The sequence below is a fragment of the Buteo buteo genome, chromosome 8, assembly GCF_964188355.1.
Source record: "Buteo buteo chromosome 8, bButBut1.hap1.1, whole genome shotgun sequence".
Classification (NCBI taxonomy): Eukaryota; Metazoa; Chordata; class Aves; order Accipitriformes; family Accipitridae; genus Buteo; species Buteo buteo.
Window position 1 is genome coordinate 25618714 of NC_134178.1, and position 16203 is coordinate 25634916.

The window sequence follows — 16203 nt, forward strand, 5'->3', positions numbered from 1 at the left end:
TTTTGTTTTCTTGAGCAAGGACTATGATTACTTCCCCCCACTCCCGTTTGATGGTTCTTTGTACAGTCACTGCCCTGAAAATGTCAGCTTTGATTTAAAAGGAATACAGATATTAAGTCTCCTTTCGTCAGTGGAAGTACAGATAAATTTTTTTACCCCTTTGGAATCAAGGTACAGATCTCTGTTCCCTTCTAGTGGTGCTTTGTGATGTCAATAATTCCTCCTTCTTGAGATCCTCCAGAATGGATAGATGATGTCTAGCCCACCATAGAGGGGAGAAAGTATGGAATGTTTAGTTAAAATAGATTAAATGATTTTCAATTCAGTATAATTACAATTTGAGAACAATATAGAGGCATTAAGGAGCTAGGAGTTATTAGAAAACACCTGAGAGTTTTAAGTAAGCCCTGGTTCTTTGCTGTGTTCTGGTGTAAACTGGTCCATCTTCATTCTCCCTCTCTGCCTGCCCCAAGCCTTTCCCTTTGCCCTTACAGAGCTTCCCTGGAAGCAAGATTATCTGAGCCCAAGCTCTAGGGCTTGGTCTGCCTGCTTACTTTACAAATCTAGACACACACTATCCTTTACAAAATGGAGTCGTGCTGCAGATGGGCAATTGCCTTTTCTTTTCATGATGGTGAAATATGGACAAACGCCTGATGTTTATTATTAAAGATATATCATATATGAAAATAGTATCCCAGCTTTGTTATCTTTGAATCAAAATCCTTCTCAAACTGAAAGAAAAGCAGGATCCTGGTACTCACTAGCCATTTAGTTAAATGAACAAGTCAAAGGAGCTTGTTGGGGGGAAAAAAGTCCCAGGAAGCTTGGGGGGGGGGGGGGGGCGGGGCGGGGCGCGAAGTCTTCAGTAAAATCTTATCAATCTACTGTTGCCTCTGTTATCATACAAGCAGGGATGAAACACTTCTGCTTTTTAATAACTTTGCTGTGCCTGTTGTATGGGACATCATCAGCCTGCAGGAACTCAGGGTTTGGGCTTTGCATTTTAAATTATCAAATCCTGAGTTCTGTCTACGCGCTCCTTCTCTCTCCCCTTTTAGGAAATGTGGAAGATGGGCCCCAATGACATGCGGTATGTTTTGTAAATATGTACTGAGAGAGCTGCTGTTTCTCGGTGTGTGATTTTTGTGTCTATGTGTAATTGTGGAAGTCCAAAAGCCTTTGGGACAAGTGCAGAACCTCTGTAGAGCTTTTTTTTTTTTTAATATTATTATTAGGTTTTTTTACTCAGTAACCTCCTTCTGACAAATCAAGATGGATGAAACTAGAACCCCATAAAACCTTAAAGGACAAAGGACACTATAAATCAGTGCATTTTCTCAGAAAACAGCAGCAATGCATCTGGACTGTATTATATTTTATCTGGTTTGTTCAGCTACATTTAAACAATGACTGAAAAAAGACAAGGGTACTCTGCCTCAAAAATATATTCAGGAGAAGGCAACCTGAAATGCCTGGAGGGTGGTGTATATCAAACCATTACTATGTCCTGAACAGGTCTTTAGACAGTTGTTTTTTCCATAACTTTTCTCTCATGGGACTTCTGTTGAATTAAAAGCTTCTTGAGAAGGACTGCATGAGAAATGTGTCTTGTGATCTGCTTGTTAATAGAAATGTTTTGGTAAAATACTGTAAATTATTAGCTTCGGATTTGTTGTTAAAGATTATCAAGCTGTTTACAATGAATCCAGGATTAAGCTCTATAAAGAATAGAAGGAAGTAATAACAATGCTGTGGTATTAATGATTAGCTTTCAAAACTGGAAGGCAGTGAGATCTGAGGCTTTAAACTTGGCTCCGCAACTGGCACAGCAAACTAAGTCCATCTTACAGTTTTGGATGTTAAATGATGGATAAAATACTTTTGTGTGCAAATCTACAGGTTACGGATTTGTAGCAGAAATAATTGGGTGTGTGTATAAGTTTATAGAGGCATTCCACTTTCCTATTCCACTGGCCTTCCAGCATGAAAACACAGTGCAATGCTCACTCAGGGGTTTTGTTTAGCTTCAGTATGAGTTTCAAGTGTCAGCTGAATTTTGCCTTTTGACTTTACTTGAGGCTGGGGTTTTTACCTGGTTTATTTAATACCCTTATTTTTGTCCCCAAGAACCTCACTTTTACTTCCTCTCACCTTGGACCATCTCTAAAACTTATTAAAATCAATAGATTTTTTTTTATGCCTGCTATTAAATGAATTCTTTTTAAAGAGAACTGAAAATAGTATAAAACTGTCACAACATTATATCAGCTTTACATATTTATGAAGGGACAGTAAACTTATTATGCGTGATAGCTTGTATTCAGTGGAGATCTGTACTATAAATGAGTTCAACTATAGTTTATTAGCACTGAACAGTTACTACTGGTCTTTAGTCTGTCTTTGGGGATAGCAAACCATGCTCAGTATTACTATTCTTGCTTTCCAGCTTGAGTTGTTTGCATGTAATGTTATCACTTCTGGAATGATTTAATTGGATTTTATATGATTGTGAAGCTTGAGTAGTACTGCAGAGCTTAAACAAAACTAGAAGTTAGATTTCAGGACAGTAACAACTTTGTGTGATATCTGTTTTAACCTGGTAGGGTTCTTATCAATGAACTCTTTCTGGGCAAAACATGCTACACTTCGTAATCTTTAACACTTTAAAGTGCAAAACAAAAATAGATAATAGAAACATATATAATAATAAAAGAGTGTAAAATATTAAACCTATTCTGGAAACTGAACACTATGAAGCTAATAGATGAAAATTACATTTGTCCATGTGTACAAAGATAACTTTTCCAATTTGTACAACATAAGAGCAGACTGGTAGATGTTCAGCAGGAGGTAAGAAAACTCCCTTGGGCATTCAGTGTTGTCTCTGGGAGGAACCAAAGAGGTGCTGCTTCAGCCTCCCTCTTTGTGTTTCTCCATCAACTCTCTCACATCTGTAATCCATCTTATTCAAATTACACCAGCATCCAAAATATTGCACTTGACACTGTTTGACTTGACCTGAAGTCAAGTGGGGTTACATATCTGTGGTTTTGCCTAGCAGGGGTTCATGTTAATTCTTCGAGTACTTTGGAAATAAGCACATTTGTAATGCCTAAATTTCACTTGGAGACTTGAGTTAACTGTGCACATTGAGTTGAGAACCTTCCTCTGAGATGGAGTAATTTCTGAAGCTCAGAAGCTCTCAGCAAACACTTGTTCTAAAATGAGAGGAGGCTCCCTTTGTCATTCTCAGCAAGGATTGTCGGTTAGACTCTCTATTCAAAATGGAAATATCCTGAGTTTGTCATGGATTTTAATTTTAATGTGACTGTTTATGTACATCTATTCATTTTTCTATGCCCAGACTGACTATCTACAGCACAAGATTTCAAGATAAGTAGTAAAACATCAGCGTTACTTTGTACTTGAAGACAGCTCTGTATTAAAAAAATTTCAGACTTCATAACAATTGGACAAGAACAACAAGAGATACGGCATATTCCCCCCCCCCCCAATCTTCTACCCTATTAATTAAATGATTATATAATCATTTTTATATATTTTTTACATATAATCATATTATATTATATATAAGCATGATTATATGATCATTAATTTTGCCAGGGAATAGTTACATTTGTGTCACACACACACCCCCCCCCAGTATGATGTGGTTCCAGATTTATTGCCATGTAGTAAATTTACATTCATGTGTTAAAAATCCCATTACTTAATCTTTTCATACTCATGGCCACAGGTGTGTCTTTGCTAATCTGTATTTGAATGCTTTGCATAGACACCGGTGGATCTATATTGTCATTCTCCCCTACCTGTTTAAGACCTTATTAGTTTTAAAATAGTCTTAAATATGGCCTTCTGCAATTACTTTTATAATTCACTTTTATAATTAATACAGAGACCCTGAAGTATGTATTAAGTATATTGCTGGTCCATATACTTAATTGTTTGACAGTGATAATTAATCACTTTACAACAAGATTTGCTTGCATATTTAGAATTTACATTCTTTATAATCTTTTGAGGGATTTAAATCATTGTTCAGGAGTTTATTGACCTCAGCCTAAGCTCAAGAGGAAAATGCACGTATATTCTTCCACACATGGTGCTGTTCACTGTGAGACTTGCAAAGATCTGGTCCTGGCTGACACCATCTCACTGCATCTAAAATTAATTTAAACTCAGTCAATCTTCTAGTTCACAATACCTATCTGAATCTAATCCATTCTCTTCTTTTCATGCATGCACATGCATGTACAGTTTCTGTGAGCATGAGGGAGTGAAACAGATGGCTTTAACAGCAAGATTTTCCACTGACTTCTATTTAACATAATATTTTCACAGGAAAATAATCCCTCACATGATTTATTAGGTATTTCTTGAACAGGAAACCTAGTAAGTATCCAAGTCATCTTCATTTCTTCCCCAAATATGTATTATGTCATCCAAATACAACAGTTAGTAATTTTCTGAGGAAATAAACTTTTTTGTATTTGTCACTTTAATAAACATACTGCTTTTACTTTTTAACTAATTCATTGGGAGTTTACCATAGGCATGTAAAACAGAAATTGGTTTGTATATTGTCACCTAACTTGCACAGAAAAATGATTTCGTCTAACCAGAAAGAATTTACCTACAGCAGGCGATTTCAAAGGGGCAGTGTTCATTGAGGATGAACCCACTCTAATGCCAGTTTTTCTTCTTCCACATACAGTTGTGTGGAAGAGAAGGAATGACTGATCATGCATGATTTATAATACTCGTTATATTAAGAAGTATAGAGTATGCACTGCTAACTCCTGCTAATGGCTTTATAAAGCTGCAATTCTGGCATGTGCTTTCATTGATTTAAGACAAACTAATCTCAGTAGTCTCATCTCTGCTTTTACTGGTGGTGGAAGAAGCCAACACCATTAAGACCCAGTCTTACATGTTAAAAGAGAGGCATCAGCCCCATGGAAACTCCTCTCCCAGAGAACTGGAGAGGCTTGGCACATGCAGGTGATGGAGGCAGGTCTAGAGATTAGCCCGAGTGTTACTCCAAAGAATCACTCTTTCTGGCATGTTTCCATAGTGTCTCAAAGGAAATGCAGTCAAATGTTTAACCAAAGTTAATCCCTTCCGCAATTACCATTGCACAGCTGAAGCTGTAGCAGACAGACAGGAACAGCAGAGCAGTTCCCTTACTGCAGTCCATAAAGAGGCTTGACACACAGTATGTGGAAACCTCAGCAGTTCTGAATCTTCTATTTATTTTCAAAGTGCTATTATCCATGATATGAAAATGTCATTCTCCTTTCCAACAGCAGCAGGAAGAATCACAACTTACTTTGTGTGTGTGTGATAAAGCATTTTAGTGGTAAAGGCTAATAGAAAACACTTTTTAAAGGACAAAGTTCTGCCAGGGTAACTCACCTGGAATAGTCTGAGTCATACTGGTAATATAACTGTTGAGAATAATATGCATATAAGAGTTTTGGGCTGATTTTGTTTAACTGAAAGGGCATCGCTGTGGAATTTTGGTAGGGACCTGTGATCTCTAGCATTTGTTTTGGTTTTTTTCCTTATCTCATGTGAATTGAAATAAGAACCTAGAATAAGCACTGTTTAATTTTAATGACTTAGTTAAACAAATGCATTTTATCATTTCATCAGGCTTATGGATTATTATTTTTTTTCCTCCATCATTGAGCTGTACAATACAAATATTGGTTTTGCAGATAAGGAATTCAATTAACATTTCAAAGGGGTCAAAGTCACCCCCTCTCATAGCAAGTTCTTATTAGCTTATTTGGGATGATTTGGAGCCTTGATGAAATTAGATAGCCTAACAAAATTGAGGGACATTTATAAGGAAAGAGAGAGTAATGTTTTATTTTGATATACTACAAAAAGCCTTCCTAAAAATAATTCCAGAAGCTTTTGAAAGTTTGGGGAGCAGAGTATTCATAAATATCAGCAGTAGTACCTTACCTAATGGAGGTAAGCGAATGCATTGTTATCTAGAATTTTTAGGTTTTAGGACAGCTTTTAAACTTGGAAAAGTATCTGTATATGCTTTAACTTGTATGCTTCTAATTAAAATTAGAATTTCATTGGCAGTGCATTTATTTCTTGCAGGACAGTTAAGTTTGCAAAAATGGAACTTACTCTGTTTCAAATAGGGCGTATTTAGAGATGGCTGACAATCTTTTGAGTCTTGTTTAACTGTGATTATCCCCGACAGTATTTTTAAAGTAGTAAAAAGAGGTGCAGGAAATGACATTACAAGAGTTTACCTGAAGAACTGCCGTGCTTTCCAGAGGCTTGTCATGCCCTGCACAAAGGAGCAGCACGGTCCCGCTGTATATTCTGGCCCAAAGACCTTTGTGGCCTGTGGCCACCCTGCCGATGTGGGAGTATCAAGAGTGTAGGCTGGTCAAGAGGCCAGTAAAAGAGGGTGCTGCTGCAGTTATCTATCCAGGGATAGAGATGCAGATGCAATTGAATCTCACCTAGCACATTCTGACCAGTGATGCGCAACTTCCACTGCACTCATCTGCCCTCTAACTCCCAGCTGGAAATACAAATAGCCCCAGAGCACAGAGAGGTTAGCCCTCCTCCTTCTAGCAAGACATAGGCTTGAAACTGCCAGCATTGGGACTTCTACATGGTGCAGTAGAATGAGCTTCCGCTTTTATCTACTCTGTCAGAAAAATAGAGGGGATCCAAAAGTGCCATCTTAAAGTGGGCAAAGCTGCACTCTAAGGAGTGAATCCATTCTAGCAGAAAAGGCGAATTTAGCTCTTTTTATTATTATTATTAAGATGTTCTGTTTGTTTGTTTTAAAGCTGCTTTTTATAACAAGGAGGATAAGGAGGGGAGGAGATAGGTACTGTTCCTGCAGAAGTTTTTGAAAAGCTGAATATAAAAAAACCTCAATCAATAGTACTACTCAGAGTAGCACACAGTAATATAGGAGGCAGTAGGTGCAGTGGCCTGCCAGCAAAGTCAAGCACTTGTGACAATTTATGCCTGTCCAGGTGGAGATTAGAAACCATGGCAGTGCAGGCAATTCTCCCAATGCTCTTTCCCAATTTGTCTTCTCATTTTCAAATGCATATTTTGCATGTAGTTAATAGATGTCTAACTCCTTTCCCACCCTGTCCCCAGTAATATAAATTGATGTTCTGTAAAACATCTCACACAATTCTAATGTCTATGTCTAAGATATCTTTCAATCACCTCTTAGTATTATCTGCTGAGAACCTTCTCCTAAGGAAAAAAAATAAATAAAGTGTAGTGTGAATCTTTGTGATTTTTAATGATTTTCAGGGATTGCGACTTTTCTGAAAATTAGTGCAAAGTAGTGCAAAATAAGCAGAAGTGCTAGCTGGCACAAAGATTTATGTAACCACTACTTACCTTAGCATGTGTGAGGTTTGGCTTTTGCTTTTGCTTTAGTGGCAACCTACCTTCCTAGCCTTGCATTTAGTTAGTAACAGCATGATAACCCTGTTAAAACGCAAAATATTGCAGCCTGTCTTTGATGCTGACTTCAGATTAAATTCAGCTTCTGTGTAAGAAGATACAACTCTTACAGACTACAAAGCAAATGTAGTCCTACTGGATCTTGACTGCTCTATAATAGGAGTTAATGTCCCAAGTTTGCTTCAGAAGTTCTGCCTTGAAGACAGCAGATGTGTTGCTAAAGCCATCTGGCTCTTTTTTGAATATAATTTGTATGCCTATAAATAATCACCATGCATATGGGCTGCATTTCAACCGTGTGTTCCTCAAACTATGTAAGTTAAGATAATTTATTTCTTCTAGACTTACAAAGAGCTTCTGCCATACATTCCTGTCCTCTTGTTAATATTTTTGCAAACTATCAGAGTAAAAAAGCAACTTATGTGTACTAAGAAGCCAGAAAAGTTGATTAGACAAGGAAAATAAAATACCCCTTTAGGCTTAAGCAATCACTGACTTTTTTCAGTATTTTCCAGCATTTGAAATAGCAATTTAGAGTCCCAGAGCTGATTCCAATCTCAAGTCTGCACATGTGTGGCATTAAGAAGAAAAGTGTTAGAGAAGGGATGCAAACAACCTCAGTCAGAGTTATTATTCTTCTGAAATTATTTCTGCATAGTGTGCAAAAACCTGATGTGTGAACTCTTGCTCACCTTTCCATTTGGGATTCTCTTACTGATCAGCTGCATAGTTATAGCACATATGCATAGAAGATTTCCTAAGCCAGCACTAAATTTGGCTTTGCTCTAAACTGAAAAAAAAAAATTTCAAAAACTTATAAAATAAACATTTAAATCAATCCCCATTACTTGTGCTCTCCTATATGAGCTAGTGTAATTTTGCTGTAGAACTTTCCAGTCTATATTCTTTAGCAAAAAGAGTAATTTGAATATCATTTGTTCATATATAGGATTACCTTTGAGTATCACGAATAAGGAAATAAAAATGAATGTCATTGCACCTCAGGTGAAAGGAAACTCAGTTTTTGCAGTTAATAGCATCAGCAGGATAAAGAATTCATACAACCTTTTTAGAAAGCAGTTTGAAAATGCCTGTTATTTATTGGAAAATAGCAAAAGGCATTGTTAAATGACTACTTCTGAATGCACAAATGAGTTATAGACTGCTTAGCTACCTATGATCCACAACTAATTGGGTTAACAAAATGAATAATTTTTTTCCCCCACATTTAGGATGGTGAACAATACACCTGGCATTGCAGACCTGCTTAGGATGTCTGTGAGGAAAGGACAGGAGATTCTTGTTGTTGTAGAGCGCAAGTGTCTTCAATTCTGTTGTGGAGCTCCAACTCAGCATCAATTTATGTGCATTCTTAGATGAAGTATGTGAGCAGCCTTCTGATTAAAAAAAAAAAAAAAAGCATTTACAATCTCAAAGCATCACTTACGTAAAAGAATTTTGTGGAAATGGAAGTGCAATCCTCAATATTGATTGGTATTGATAGAGATGCTTTAGATGTTTAGCTCAAGAACTTCAACTACATTGTTATTTCGGTTTGCTTAGGTATGGTAACGAAGAATGTCTTGCAAGTCAACTCAGATTTAGAAAGTCAAATGAAAACTGTTTTCTTAATAAGAGTGCTATGTAAATATGCATTTAAAGCTCATACATGTAATGCAAAAGAATGTAATATTCCACTTACACTTTCTCTTTCCTTATAACATACTGGTTTTGATCAATTAAGGTTAGCAGTCTCCTGAACAAATGCTTACAAACTTACAAATGTTGATTTGATGGATGTGAAACACTTTTGTGTGTGTGTGTCTGTATAAATTTGTTTATCTGTGTAAAACTTTGGAAAAGAAAAAACTCTGAAATGTATGATGACATTCCTCTTGGTGACCATTAAAGACTCTCCTGGTTATGAGCTTTGTTTTCCCACAGTGGTGATGGAACTATTGGACTTCTGGTCAACTAGGGTGCTTCCGCTGGCAAAGGAACACTTTGTTTAATGTCTTTACCTATGGTACCTTGACCTTCATCACCTAAGGACTCACACATGCTGCTTTTTTTTTTTTTTTTTTAGACCTCCAATCTTGCAAATAATTGGGTGGGATAATAGCCCTACTGACATGGCATCAGGCCATGAGACAGTCTTATACCTTCTTAAACTTGCATGTCATCTTATTCCTTGTAGGCTGAAAATTAGGAGGTGCTAAATAAGATTTTCAACCATCTTGAAGAGTGAATTGTATTTCACAGTTCTTGTAAGTAACTGGCATGAATATACATCAATTGCTGTGGAAGGTATTTAAAAGAAGGTCATTTGGGTTAGAGATGAAGGGAAATAAGCCAAAACCTCCAGAATTTTATAAGCAAACATTAATTTTACTGCATCAGAAAAGTATAATTATTTGGAGATTTACTTAGTCTCAAAAGTTTGATATGCAGTATGTTTTTAGCTTTGATCCAATCCAATGTGTTTTCTATAGCTATATTGTCTTTAAAGCATGTGGTTTAGAAGCCACTCTGAAATATCAAGTTTAATATCATTTGTGAATCTGGAATTCTGTCTTTAGCCTTAACATATACTAAAGAAGCATTTTAAATGTATTTTTTTAAAGTTTCTGAAATTCTACTTGTGCAGAATTTAATTCTGATAAATGATGGAGACTGTCATTTACAAGCTTGCTGTGTTACCACCTTTGCCAATTTCTCACAATATATAGGTGGACAGGGAAGCCATGGAAAACTTACCTAGCATCCTCCACAGTTGGAACGTGGCTCTTGGGAGTTGAGTTGGGAGGTTGATCTGCTGCTCTGCAGAGAGAGTGACCACTCAAGGTGCAGACACAGGCACCACTCTCCTGGGACAGTGCATGACAGAAGTGCAAGTTACTGCTGCAGCCAAGGCTTGGAGTATCTCAGTAAAGTGGTCTTTCCTTTCGGCCTCTGTGAAGCTTTCCTCAGCCTACCGTAGGTACTGGTACCATAAAGAAGCAGGTCTGAGACAATGTATATACAGATATAGATAGATTTTAAAACATATATAATTTTCCAGAATTTTTACCTGTGATTGAAATACCAGAAAGAGTTGTGCTGTGTTGTGTGATAGAGTTGTGCTCTGTTGTGTGATGCAGTTAAAGGTCTGAAAGCATTCTGAAGTTGGTTGTTTAAGGTTTTCACCTCTGCCTTGGATGTTGAATCCTGACAGAGACGCAGTATCACAGTGTCACTTATTCATTCTCAAAATCCATCTGGTTTCTTCCAGGGCTTGTTTTCTGTTTTTCTTATAAATATAATGCCTGCATCCTGGTAGCCATATGAAGGATGGGGCCTCCAATTAAACTGGAATGGCTAGGCTGCTCAAAAAGGTAAGGGTAGAGGACAGATAGGGTGTGAATCTGCCCTTCTAATGACCTGTAGCACATGTTGATCAGTAAGTAAAAAAAAAAAAAAAAGGACACAAATGCATAGTAGAACCTGGTACTAATACCTTTATCCTTAACATGAAATATATGCAAGCAAATCCAAATCTTTGCAGAAGTAGAATCCTTCTGATCATAGTTATTGACAGGAGGTTTTGAAACTTTTTCCTGTAATCTTTGTCCCTTATTTTCAATAAATATTCTGGGTTTTCAGAAAAAGAAAATCAGACATAAGTGATGAAAATTACATAAATTAAGCATAAATGCTCTGTGATGCTAAAAGCAAAACTTGTAAAGAGGAGTGATTGGATAATGCTGTCAATGCTGCAGCCAATCATTTTGTGTATAGATTTTAGCTAAGATAAAAGAGGATAAAGTGAAACAGGGTTTTTTCTTGTTTTCTGTTTGAATTTTTTGTTTGTTTGTGAAGTGTGTTGGGGGGAAGTTGGTATGATATCCTGTAGGTTTTTTGGAAAGTTTGTCAGACCTTCAGACCTACATTTAGGATACTATTCAAACAAAAGTCAACTAGGTACTTATTCTTGAGACTCAAAGTCTTGTGAAGCCTGATCTCCTCTGTTTGAGTGCCCCACAGCCTGCCTTTGCAAAAAGGGTGGAGGCAGTGAAGGGTGGTGGTACATCTATTAAACAACACTTTCCAAATATCCAGTGAAATGGAAAATAGCTCTTTCCTTGATACTAGCTAGCTTCATGATCAAAGCTAGAATTCCCATCTCCTTCCACTTTCTTCCCATGACTATAAACTGCCTGAAAATGTTTGTTTGATTAGGCTTTGTGGTTTCATTTACTAAACATCTGTACAACACTTGTGTTTAAAATCCTTTGAAACCTTTTTGCCTCCCTCTCAAATTCTTTCTGTCTTACTTGCATTGCCTTGATTTTGTTGTGTTGTTGATTTCTGTTTGGAGCAAATAGAAATAAGGTTTTTGAAAACCATAAAATAGTGGATAGGAGTGTGACCATATTTTTAACTACATCTCTTGTTCTCCACCTCTGTCACTGTGGATGTAAGCGTGGTGAAATCACACTACCAATATAGTACAGTATTGTGCTATAAAACATCACTGAGACAATAGCTAGCGATGCTAACAGGGAGAATGAACATATATCCCAGAAAACAAGGAATGACTCTAACAAGAGCATATGTCATGTAGCTGCAGTTATTACTTTCCTCTAGCTAAGAGTGCTTTCTCCTAGTTTTCTTAGGCCCCTCCAGATTGTGATCCCTGAGCTACTGCTCCAGTGAAAATACAAAGCTGGACGGGTGGATGATGGAAATACTCTTCAGGATGTTTATGTTCAATGTCGATACTGTTTTGCTGCCTCTTCCTTCCTTCCGCTTCTGTCCTCCCTATGGCTGCACATTTCCACATGTCCTCTAAGGAGACTGAATGCCATTGTGTGGACCTGTGCTTATTTTGGTGTTTTCACATTGATTGACATCATAATTGTGGGGATCCATTGTATAGTACAAAAAAAAAATTATTTTACAGAACATATAGAATACTTGCATCCTATATTAATGAATTAGTATTAAGCATGGTTCAAGAAGCTGGTGCCTAAAACACAGCCGCAAGTTGGTGAAATCCAGAGCGTGCAAATGAATGGTACTTTTACTGTGAGGCATGGCAGACTGGCCATCTGAGTCTTGCTTTGGAGTAAGTTATTGATAAATTTCCTTAAAGAACTCAAAATCCTCTTCCATATAAAAGCAGCATTTCTAAGTTCAATTCAGAAGTAACGTAACAAGTTATGTCCTTCTTCTTGTTTTCTCTGCTCTGTTACCATCTAAAATATCTCAGAGCACTAGTTAGCTAGGAAATATACAGCAAATTGAACAGAACCTTGTGATCCTTGTAAGGACATAGCAACACAGAAAGTCTATTCACTGGTGTTGTGACTTGCAGCAGCTACCACAAGCGTCACATCACCTTGAACCTTGCAGGTTGCCGCATTAATCCCTAGGGCTGTGCTTACGCACACACTTTACCTCCCATCCATGAGATGGGATTCCTGTGATGGGAGGAGTGGAGCTGTTGTTTCGGAACATATAAATTCACAGGCACCACTAGGACTGTGGCCAGTTTGTGGTTTACCTCCTGATGTTTTCAATCACTGGAATGGCCATACCATAACCTCCATTTCATTCCCTAGCTGAAAGCGCTCTGTTACTTTCCTATTTTTAACACTTCTTCTGTTGGTTTTGATTCAGCCCCTCTTATTCCTGTCACTTCCCAGTTCAGTGAACACTTAAAAGGCTGTTTTCCTTATTGAAGGAGGCCACATAAAGCTCTTCCCACATGGCACAAGCTTATTTTTTCAAACCATAAGGTAGCATCTTTTGCTTGCTTAAGTTACATGACAAAGTCAAGAATCAGAAAGTTAGGGTAAAAGAATTAAAATTATGTGCCTTCATAGTGCACCGAGTTCAGTAACTGATCTTTTTGTCTTCACAATTTCAGGAGCTTAGTAACACATTTTAATAATCATAAGAGATCTATAAGCCAGCCTGTGAAATGACATTAGCACAAAGACCATATGGATGATTGTGAAATATCTTGTTGAATTTTTAGGAGTGTGAATTTGTCTAGAGTCATGTCTCCCTGAATACAAAAATAATTCCTCTTCTGTTCACTGCAAGGTCTTAGTTTCTAACAACATAAAGCTTTGCAAACTCTGTTTTGTAGATTTTTAATTCTCTCAAGATCAACCTTAATTATCACCTATAGATCTTTCTGTAAAGGATCTGAATATCCATATTAATCTACATGCTGAATGCTTTATTTGTGAGTGGAAAAAAGTAATAAATTAGTCTGAATATAAGGTCTTTGCAACAGAGCAGATGTCAAGGAGCAACTGTTTCAGTTGTTGTTTCTAAAGTAATTTTATATGCCGTGCAACCACCTACCTTTCAGACTTTCTTTACACACACAAAAATTTCCACTTTTACGTACACATGCCCTTTTCAGTATGTGTCACTTTCAGCTGTTGATGAATTATTGATTTCTCCTGTCACAATTCTCTTGAGTTACAGGACTCATGATGCTGAAAAAGCAACAAGATTCATTATTTTATTTTTTTGAAAAATTTTTTTCAGTCTCTTTTTAGATTTTCTTGTTTTCCTGTAAGGCTATATGAAAGGGGAGTTGAAATGACTAGAAGGATAGGACATCAATCTGCACCCAAATGGGGTGGTTCTTTGGAAATATCAAATACATTGATGAAGATAGCAACAGAGTTCAGGAGTGAATGTTTCTGTCATAAGTCAGTTGTTCTTGTCACTGGGGGAGGAATAAGAATCTAAATGTTTACTATGAAGATAATTTTGCTGGTTTTACTATGGGTTTTCAGTCAGCCTTTTGAAGCATAACCATGTTTTATAAACCTGCTGTAGCTAAGTGGGTGTGTTTACCTTTGTTTTACAGATAGCATACCTTTAACTGAAGCAGAGAGAGGTTAAGAAAACAAACCAAAAATGAAAAAAAAAATGAACAGGCTAGTGGTTTAAACCTGTGTTATTAAATATTGGTGGTTTGATTTAGACTTCCAAGACCAAGGATTTTGGCTTAAGTAACATTCCTTTTTGCTGTTGTGGCTTTATTTATCACATACAGTCATTGCCTGCTCTTGGACCAGTGCTTCTGCTCGAGGACTCCAGCCAAGGGCAGAGGCAGCAGCGGTGGCCGCATCGCTACCAGCTGTATGCCGGCACTGGGAGCACTGCGCCAGGTCGGCTCTGCCGCCCGCTCCCTCTAGCACCCTGGACTTGACAGAGGCCGGTAAGAGAGAGTTCAGAGAAATATGTGAGATCTTCACAGCAAGCAAGTGTGAGATGTGTTTGGTTTTTTTCTGTATCTGTTAGAAGCTGGCGTAAGACCTAGAGCATGTAATTTAATTTGAACTCTGCATTTGTGCTATCAGTGCTATAGATCAGACACCTGGTATCCAAGCACAGTTTTTTAAAATGTTTACATCTTGCCTCAAATACTCTGCATCACGGAGTTCCATGGTCTGTTTGCAGGCTCAGGAGAAACACAAACATTTTCTATCAGTTTTGTCACTTTAAATGGAGTTGAATGTTCACTGACTCCTCTGCCTGTGAAGTTTTGGTGAAAGGGATTTTTTTTTTTTTTAAAAGAATTCCATGAATTGCTTTAAGTCTATGTTGATTCATATCAATACTAGACAAAGTAAATACACATTTCCTAGCAGGAGCAATATGATGCAAACAACTGTAATGTGTGTTGATAAGTGGATTGAATGGTGGATACATTAAAAAAAAAAGGAATGTATTGATTGTTATATGGGAATCAAATACTGAACTTTCAGCCCAGAAACCTTTTTCAACAAAATTTTAAAGAACTTGTTTCCAGGTGATAGTAGATGCCATGTAATATCTGCAAGTGGAATATAATTTCTCTCTGCACCAAACTCCATAAACATCTTGTCAGAGAAGTAAATTGTTTGACAATCAAATGCAGGATGTGCAGGAGGCTTTAGTCCAAGTTTATTGTTGTTCATGCAATCACAAATCAAATGATTCTTGGTATAATAGAGGAAGAAACTTCAGTGAAAATTACTATTATGTGCAGATGACATATGTTTGTGTTAGCGACCATGTACCCTTGCAGATTACCTTCAAAAGAATTCAGTTTTCTGATCAGAAACAATGAAATACAAGGTACTGGCATATGTCTTTCTCTCTTATCTGAATCAAGCTCAAATTATCAGTCATGTAGGAAGCATTTCCATTTCTTGTTCTTAGACCATTTCTATCACTATAATGCAAAGGCTATTTTGAAATATTATTTAGTTTTTTATATTTTAGGATACACAGGAAATAGGGCCTCAAGAAAAAGGAGGTTACTAGTCCTTCCCCTGTACCAAAACAGTCATGACTGTTTGTTAAATCCATTCTTAAAAACTTCTCTGGTAAATTTATTCCAGTGCTTATCTGTTCTTTCAACTAGAAAGGTTTTCCTACCTCTAAATGTTTTTCCTACCTTAAATTTACCACACTTCAATTTAACTCTATTGCTGCTTATATTGTCTGCTATAAATCTTAAAAGGAGTATAAACATCCTCTTGAATTTTAAGCCTGCCTTTTAAAGACCTTATTAACCCCTTGCAGCCTGATGTGAATTTAAAGCCAGTTTTTCCTTCTATCAATCTGGCCTTCTGTGAAATATCAGTGTGAGATTGGGGTGAACTCTGATGAAGCCCAGCCTGATCACTTTCTAATTTAAAGTGAAACTTTAAG